We start from the raw sequence: 7,317 nt of genomic DNA, 5'->3' as shown, positions 1-7,317 counted from the left end.
CTTCTCCATGGGAATCTGCTCCTCTGTGCGTCCCCGTCCCCGCTCAGGTGGGCTGAGCTGGTCTCCGGAGAGGGGCAGCCACGCTCGCCTGGGGTGGGGGCCCCAGAGCACAGCCCTGGCTCGTGCCCATCTGCCCAGGGGCTGGCACCTCCTGTTGCTCCCACTCTCTCTCCTCTGCAATCTCCTCCCTTAGCTTTGCCTTCAAACAGTAAGGAACAAATTCCAGGGATTTTGCCTGGGGGCCCACGGAGCGGGGATGCGAGCTGGTCTCCATCTGACTGCGACCGAGTCTCTCCCCCTCACTGGAAATTGAAAGCAGAAGCCGTGGAGCGGTGACAAAAATCTGCATTACGTTATGGCAACTGGATTTTTTTTTTTTTTTTGAAGATTTTATAATACATCGTTTTGAAACTCTGCCAGTGATCATCATCAAAGTCAGAAGAGCGCCTTGGAGAGAACAATGGTGGTGGAGGGTGGGGGTGAGCAGGGTGGCTGGGTATTGATGTGTAATCCTTTTTAAAGCCGGTTCTAGAGACAGCATGGGATTTTTTTTTTTTTTCCTGAAGCGCAGATACAATTTAGCATGGTAGCAGCAGCCAGCAATACCCGAGCATGAGATAGAGGCGCTGGCTTGCGTCGGGGCCGTGCTGCAGCTAACCCACCCCTCCCTGCCACATGCCCCCGCAGCAGTGTCCCAGGAGGGCAAGGCACAGGGCTGGGGGAGGAATGGGAAGTGCAGAAGTGTCCAAAACAGAAGCTCAGGAGAGACCAGATGGAGAGGAGCAGGGGGAAGAGCGGTGCGAGCTGTTCCAGGCAGGGCCAGGGCTTGGGATCCTGCTGGGAATCAAAACCCAGAGACATCAACACCTCAAAGGGCAGAGCCTCAGCCTCTGCCAGCGCAGTCTCACGGGCTCCACCAGTGCCACAGCCTCCTCAGCACCTCGGTCTTCAAAGCCCTCCGAAGCCGGGTAAGGCTCCCGTGGCTGGCAGCACCTCACCATCACAGCCCTGCGCCCAGCAGCTGCTTCCCTGCCCCGATTTCCCTCGCCGAGATGTTTCTGGCTGCAGCCAAGCAAAACACAGGGCCTTTCCCAGTCCCTGTCCCACCGCACAGAAAAGGGGAGGTGGCAGACCAGCACATGTCCCGGTGGCAAAAACGCTGCGAATGTCACAGCCCTTGGGGTGCTGGGGGGTTCCCCTGAGCCTGACTTCTCTTGGCTTGACAGAGAGAAATAAAAAAAAACCACAAATGACAACCCTTTCTCCCCCCACCCCCCCAAATCAGTCACTAGCTGTGATTTTGTCAAAGCAATGTGCCAGAAGCACCAAGGTCTCTGTGGAAACCCATAGGGATAAAGCTCTTTGTTTTGGCACCTTCCCAGCACCGAATGCCCGTGGCAGTGGTCCAGATGTGCTGGCACATCACCTCGGACCTGGTTGTACCCCGCCTTGGCCAGCCAGGTGTGAAAAGTGATGGACACGGAGCACTTTGTGCCACAATGCTTCCTTCATCATAAAAAGAAAAAAAAAAAAAAATAAATCATAAAAAGCCCCTGTTTTTGCTATTCCATAAGGGACAGCAGTACACGTGGGCTGCCTGCTGGTCCGTCCTGGAGCGTGCAGCCTGCAGGCTGAGGCCACCAGTGCAAAGTCCTGGTATCACACAAAGTCCTGGTATCACTTCCCATCCAGCAGTGGGGACAGGCTGGATGTGAGCGCTCACACTGGGTGTGCTCGAGCTGGTGTGCACGCTGTACCTGGCTCACCTTCCTCTTCACTCTGCCTCTCCGGTGCCACGTCCAGGCGCTGGCCCCCCCCGTGCCTTGCCAGGTGTCCGTGGCATCGCACAGCAGCAATTGCTGGGTTCCTTCATGCCTCAGTGAATTGCACATCAGGAACTGCAAATCTCCTGGGTAAACTGCAGCCCACCTTGTTAGAAGTGACTGATGGCATCGGCTCAGAGCTTCCCAGCTTAGGAGATTCCTCGCTAGCTAACGATGTGCTGATAATTAAGTCCAGTCCTCTCTGAGAAGAGCTTCCCCTACCAGCTAATCCCAACAGCAAATAATGGGGATTGACTTTGTCTCGGTCTGTAAATGCAGGCTCGGCCCTGATGGCTCTATCCCCTAAGCTCTCTGCCCTCCAGCACAGAAGGGTGCTGCAGGGGCTGCCCAGCTGGGACAAGGTGCAAAATGCCTCGACGAGGTGCGAGCTCAGCCAGGGCTCTGGCCACCCCTTGCGAGCCGTGGTGGTGGTCCCGGAGGTGCAATGAGGGGGACCAGGGAGCCCCCAACCCGTGCTCTGCTCCAGGGCAGCCTGGGCTTGCTGAGGAAGCTGCATCCAGGGCAGAGTTTGGCTGTGAGAGCACCTCAGCTCCTGCTGCCCTGCCCTGCTCCTCCGGCACGCTGCCGCTTCTGCCATTCTCTGCCTGGCAGAGCATGGTGCTGAGATACCCCGGGCTGGAATGGCAGAGAGGTCTCCTCGGCTCAGGCTTGATGCTCTCTGGAGATGGTCTGGAGACAGCAAGCCTATTGGGATGCTGAGAGCATCGTGTGTTCATGGCAAGAACCAAGGGGACCTTCAGTTTGCAGTGCGCCAAAGCCCAGACCCCATCCTCCTGTGCAGAGGGGAAAGGGGAAGGGCAGCAGCAGCAGCAGGTCTTTAAGGATGGTCCGAGATAGCCATGGCAGGACCAAGAATCCCTTTGCCTCGGCAATTCCAACCCCCTGTCCTTTTCTCTTTGCCTTTCCACCTGCCCCTTGCATGCACCCATTTTACGGGATGCCGTGCTCGGTGCTCACCCAGCCCCAGCTCCGCTGCCTGCCCGGAGACCCCCCAGCCTGGTCCCCAGCCCACCTGGCGTCCTGCTTGCTCTGTGTCCCCTGCAGATGACAACCTTGCAGGGGAGCCCGTTGCAAAGGGGCAGCTCTGGTGCCCCCCACCATGAGGGATGTGACGGGGCTGTTTCTGTCCCATACCTGCAGGCAGAAGGCGAGGGGAACTTCTCCATGGGTAGGTTAGGGGGGTTTCCCTTATGGCACATGAAAAAGGGGTCAGGATGGTGGGGACCAACCCCTCACTGCCCTCTCAGTTTGGGCATCTCAAAGGGATGACCTCGGGGTGCTGTGGAGGTGCAGGGCTGCTTTCTGCAGGGTGCTTGCTCTGCTCCCTCTCCCCGGTGCTGCGGGGGCACGGAGCGCACACACACCTCGGGCCGGAGCAGGGTCTCAGTAATGAAAAGCAGCAGATGGGTGTAGCTGGCAAGTGCTGGCTTTTGGCATGGGGGTGCTGGGGAAGGGAGGGGGGGCGTTTAATGATGTCTTTAAACATTGTGAGCGTGTCTGTCTCTCACTCGTGTCCCTTCTGCTGTGCTGTGGGGAAGCCTCTCCCCAGGCCGGTGCCTTGGGAAGCGCCCTCCCAGCAGCGGGGCAGGTCAGGGAGATGAAAGCATGCCTGCGAGCCCCGGCTCCCACCTCCTAGGAGACGGACATCGCCTCCCAGCGCAGAGGACAATGGCGGGGTCCGGTCCCTCCGCGTTGTCTCTAGGTGATGTCACATCTATCAGAGCGGCCGCACTGAGCAGAGGGCAGCAAACGCACACGCACACAAAGGGCCCTGCTTTGAAGTCCCGCGCGGGAGCGTGCCTGCGGCCCGCGGGCTGCCCCGAACAGACGGGAGGGCTGCGGCCCCTGCGTGCAGAGGGACGGGGATGCCACTTCCCGATGCCCTCAGCAGCCCAGATCTCCCTGGGTTTGGGCCACGGGCAGGGCAATCTCCTGGGGGCTGCAGCTTTTTGGTGGATGCTCGGAGACCTGGTGCTGCGCGAGGCTCCGTGGGGTCACTCCAGGTCCGCAGCTGGTGGTGCTTCGCAAGGTGCTCAGCCACCCACAGCCAGCAGTCCCAGCAGAGACAGGAATTAAACACTTTTGGGTTCTCTGCATCTCTGGGCATGCTTTTCTCAGGGGCTGAGAACCCTGGGAGATGGCCAAGCGAAAACTGAATCTCCTGTGGCACTGCGTGGCTCCGGGAGCTGGGTGTTGGGTGGAAAGGTGCCAGCGTGGGGCCACGGGCACTGGCAGTAGAGCTGCCCCAGCCCTGGATGCAGGCAGCTTTCAGCTCCTTGCAAAGCTGAAATGAAATGGGCCCATTTATATGTAAATATATCTATACCTACACGCACATACTGCAGGACAACTTTATGATCTATACACACGGTGTCTGTGTACGCACAGGATATGCACCGGGCGCATCACCGGGACCACTGGGCCCCTTCCAGCTGGAACAAAATCCATACAAATCCCGGGGGAGAGCCCGTGCCAGACATGTGGGTGACTTGAACAAGTGAGACGAGCTGCACTGCGTGGGGAAGCTGGTCGGAGGAGCGGGGAGTAGCCCCCTGGATGCGCCAGATCGGTGCCCGGAGCAGGAGAAGCAAGGGATGGAGAGGAGCAGCTCCCATCCTTCACTCCAGCATGCGCTGCAGCACCACAGGACGCGTCCCCAGCCGGGCAGGAGCGGTTCCCGCTGACCTCACAGCTCATGCCAGAGCTGCCTCTGGTCCTTGGAGAATAACTGCCACATTGGTGTAATTTTCACTCATTTTACACACCCACTAAACGCCGAATCAGTGCCAGTCGCCCTGGTTTCCCACCTCCGCCCCAAGCATAACTGCTGGCCCCGGTCACATCACAGCTGAGGGAAGCAAAAGAAACTGTTGGCTACAGTTTTTAAAAGTGACTAATTGTTTTCAGCATCTTTCTTTTAATTTAAGAATTAGGGATAAAACCAAAAGAGCCCAAGAATAATTCAATTTTTTGAAGGAGTGGAGCACTTGTCATCTGGAAAAATCAGACAGCAGGCGGCTAAAAATAGAGCTCTCCAGAACTTCTGAGAGCTGTGCCCACTCGCCCTGTTTGCCTTCCGCTCCAGCCACACATGAAACCATCCCGACTTTTTCCTCCACTCCTCTGTTTGGGCACCGGTTTAATCAAACAGCCCCGGGAACAGCCTGCATCTGCAGCTGCCGGGGGGGCTGGCAGACAAACACCGCCGCCGAGCCGGCCCTCTGTAAACCGTGGCTGCAAAGTTTGTTTACAGTGTTAAATGGCCATGAAAGTGGTGGCGATATTTAAAAATAAAGATGTGTTTTCATCTTCTGACCGTCTGTGCACGCGCTGGGGATAGCGGCCGGGCCATGCCAGCAGGCACGGCACGCTGGGGGCAGGCGCACTGCCGGAGCCCCCCGTGTGGGCAGAGGTGCCCACCTGGCATTGTCATATTTGAAAAGGGTAGCACATATATAACGGAGTCCCCTCAGGTAAAAGAGCTTCTTGGAAGCTTGATGCCAAAATCTTGGTGCCAACCCAGCGGCTGGCCCTCCCTTGTGCCCGTGTTTCGGGTCCACTGCGCTGTGCCAAAATGCAAGGGACACCGAGCAGTGGCAGTCCTGGGAGAACAGGAGGAGAGAGAACATAAAAAATCATCCAAGCTTTCCAACAGGACCCTTAGGTCAGCCTCAGATGGAGGTGGTGAGAGCCCAGCCCCGTTACACCCTCCTCCCTCTGCAGCCTCGGTGCCCCCGGCACATCTCCTCTCCTTCGGCAACGCCGCGCGTTATTGCCCCCGTCCGTGAGCAAACACACCCGGCGACCAACCCATGGAAAACGCTTGGGCTTTCATTTTCCGCCGAGAGGGTACATTTCTTTGGCATCCTGGATGTCAGGCATTCCTGAGGCATCCCGGTGGAAACACACTCGGCTGGCAAACCGGGGATGTTTCGGGGCCGCAGTAAACACCAGTGCTACTCCCTTTCGGGGACTTCTCCTCCCCTCGCCGTAACCCAGACTGCACCACAAAGGAGCAGATGCTAGAGCTGCTGCGATTTATTTTAATTCCAACCCCCCATCTTTTTCTTTCCCCCTTTTTTTTTTTTTTTTCTTTTTTTTTTTTTTTGATTTTGCGTGTGTCTGGGTAAATTTAGTTCCCATAAAAGTGAAGGACTGTCAACACCAGCTTTGGAGCCAACCATACTGCCGGCAGCTGTTGTGCGGGCTGTGCACACAAAGCCCCCGAGTGCACCTCGGTCTGTGTCCCCCCTCCTAGCCCCCAGCAGGTCCCGCTCCTGACCCCCCCAGCCCTGCCCCTTGGCCCTGCACCCCACCTTGGCCCAAATCCCACAGCCCCCCCCTTTCTCCTCCTGGCCCCCTGGCCCCCACAGCCTGAATTAACCCTCCCTGACACCCTGTCTGTCCCCACACACTTGGGTTTGGCACCAGGCACCTCGGGGTGTGCTCGGCGTGGCACCAGCTGCTCATCATTTGGGTGCTGAGGGACCCCACTGTGTTCCAAAGGGGACCCAAGGGCTGTGAGCCTCCTGCCAGATACATTCAGCTCCAGGATCCCTTGTGGATCCCCGCTGCCTCCCCGCACCACAAGACGTGGAGCAGTGCCTGGGGAGCAGTGGGTTTCACGGCTGGGCCCTAAATGCAGGTGTGGGGATGCCTAATTTTGGTTTGGGTTTGATGCAGCTTGGCTGGAGCCTCCCTTCCCCATCCTGCCCATGGCAGATAGCAAGCGAGCTTTCTGCTCCGGGTCCCCCTTCACACTCTGCTGTGCATTTGGGAAATGCTTGCGCATTTTTCCGTAGTTCATCTCTCCCTCTGAGTCCTTTCTGCATCCCCCCGCCGGAATGGCCAAATGTCAGCCTCCTGCAGAGCTCCTGAGCAGTCCCATCTCCTTGCCCTCCTCCAGGCCAGGTCCTGAAGGAGAGCCTGGGTTGCTGGCCCCTCCTGTGCCTCTCATGCCACATGGAAACGTGGCTTTTGGAGGTGAGGAGACAGCAGCACCTTGGGGGTGGCTCTTCTCCAGGCAGGGGGGAGCAGGGGAGCAGTCAGTCCCATTTGGCATCTATTAGACGGCCGGAATAGCTCAGGGCATGGATGGAGGGACTTGCTCAGGGTCAGCAAACTGCCTAAATAAAGCACTGAGAGGCTTTCCTGAGCACTCACATCAGCTCTGCTCCCCCTTCCCCATGGGAGGCACTGAGATGTCTCCGCAAGGACCCTCCTGGGGCTGTGGAGCTGGGGGCACGGTGCCGTGGAGGAGCAGGCAATGCAGTGCCAGGAGACACGTGCTGCCCGTGCATGGCACTCCCAGGGGCTGGGGTCCACTGGCAGATGTACCCAACCCCTCTGAGCCCCTCTGGTTGCCCCTGCTGAGGACACATCCTGCTCCAGCTCTGCCGACTGGGCGCAAGGCAGGCTGAGCTCCTTCGCGCTCCTGCTCCACGCAGCCAGAACCGTCTCCAGCAGCATCTCC

The sequence above is a fragment of the Anas acuta genome, chromosome 15 (assembly GCF_963932015.1).
Source record: "Anas acuta chromosome 15, bAnaAcu1.1, whole genome shotgun sequence".
NCBI classification, from domain to species: domain Eukaryota; kingdom Metazoa; phylum Chordata; class Aves; order Anseriformes; family Anatidae; genus Anas; species Anas acuta.
The sequence above is the reverse complement of the archived record's forward strand: the minus strand, read 5'-3'. Positions refer to the sequence as shown.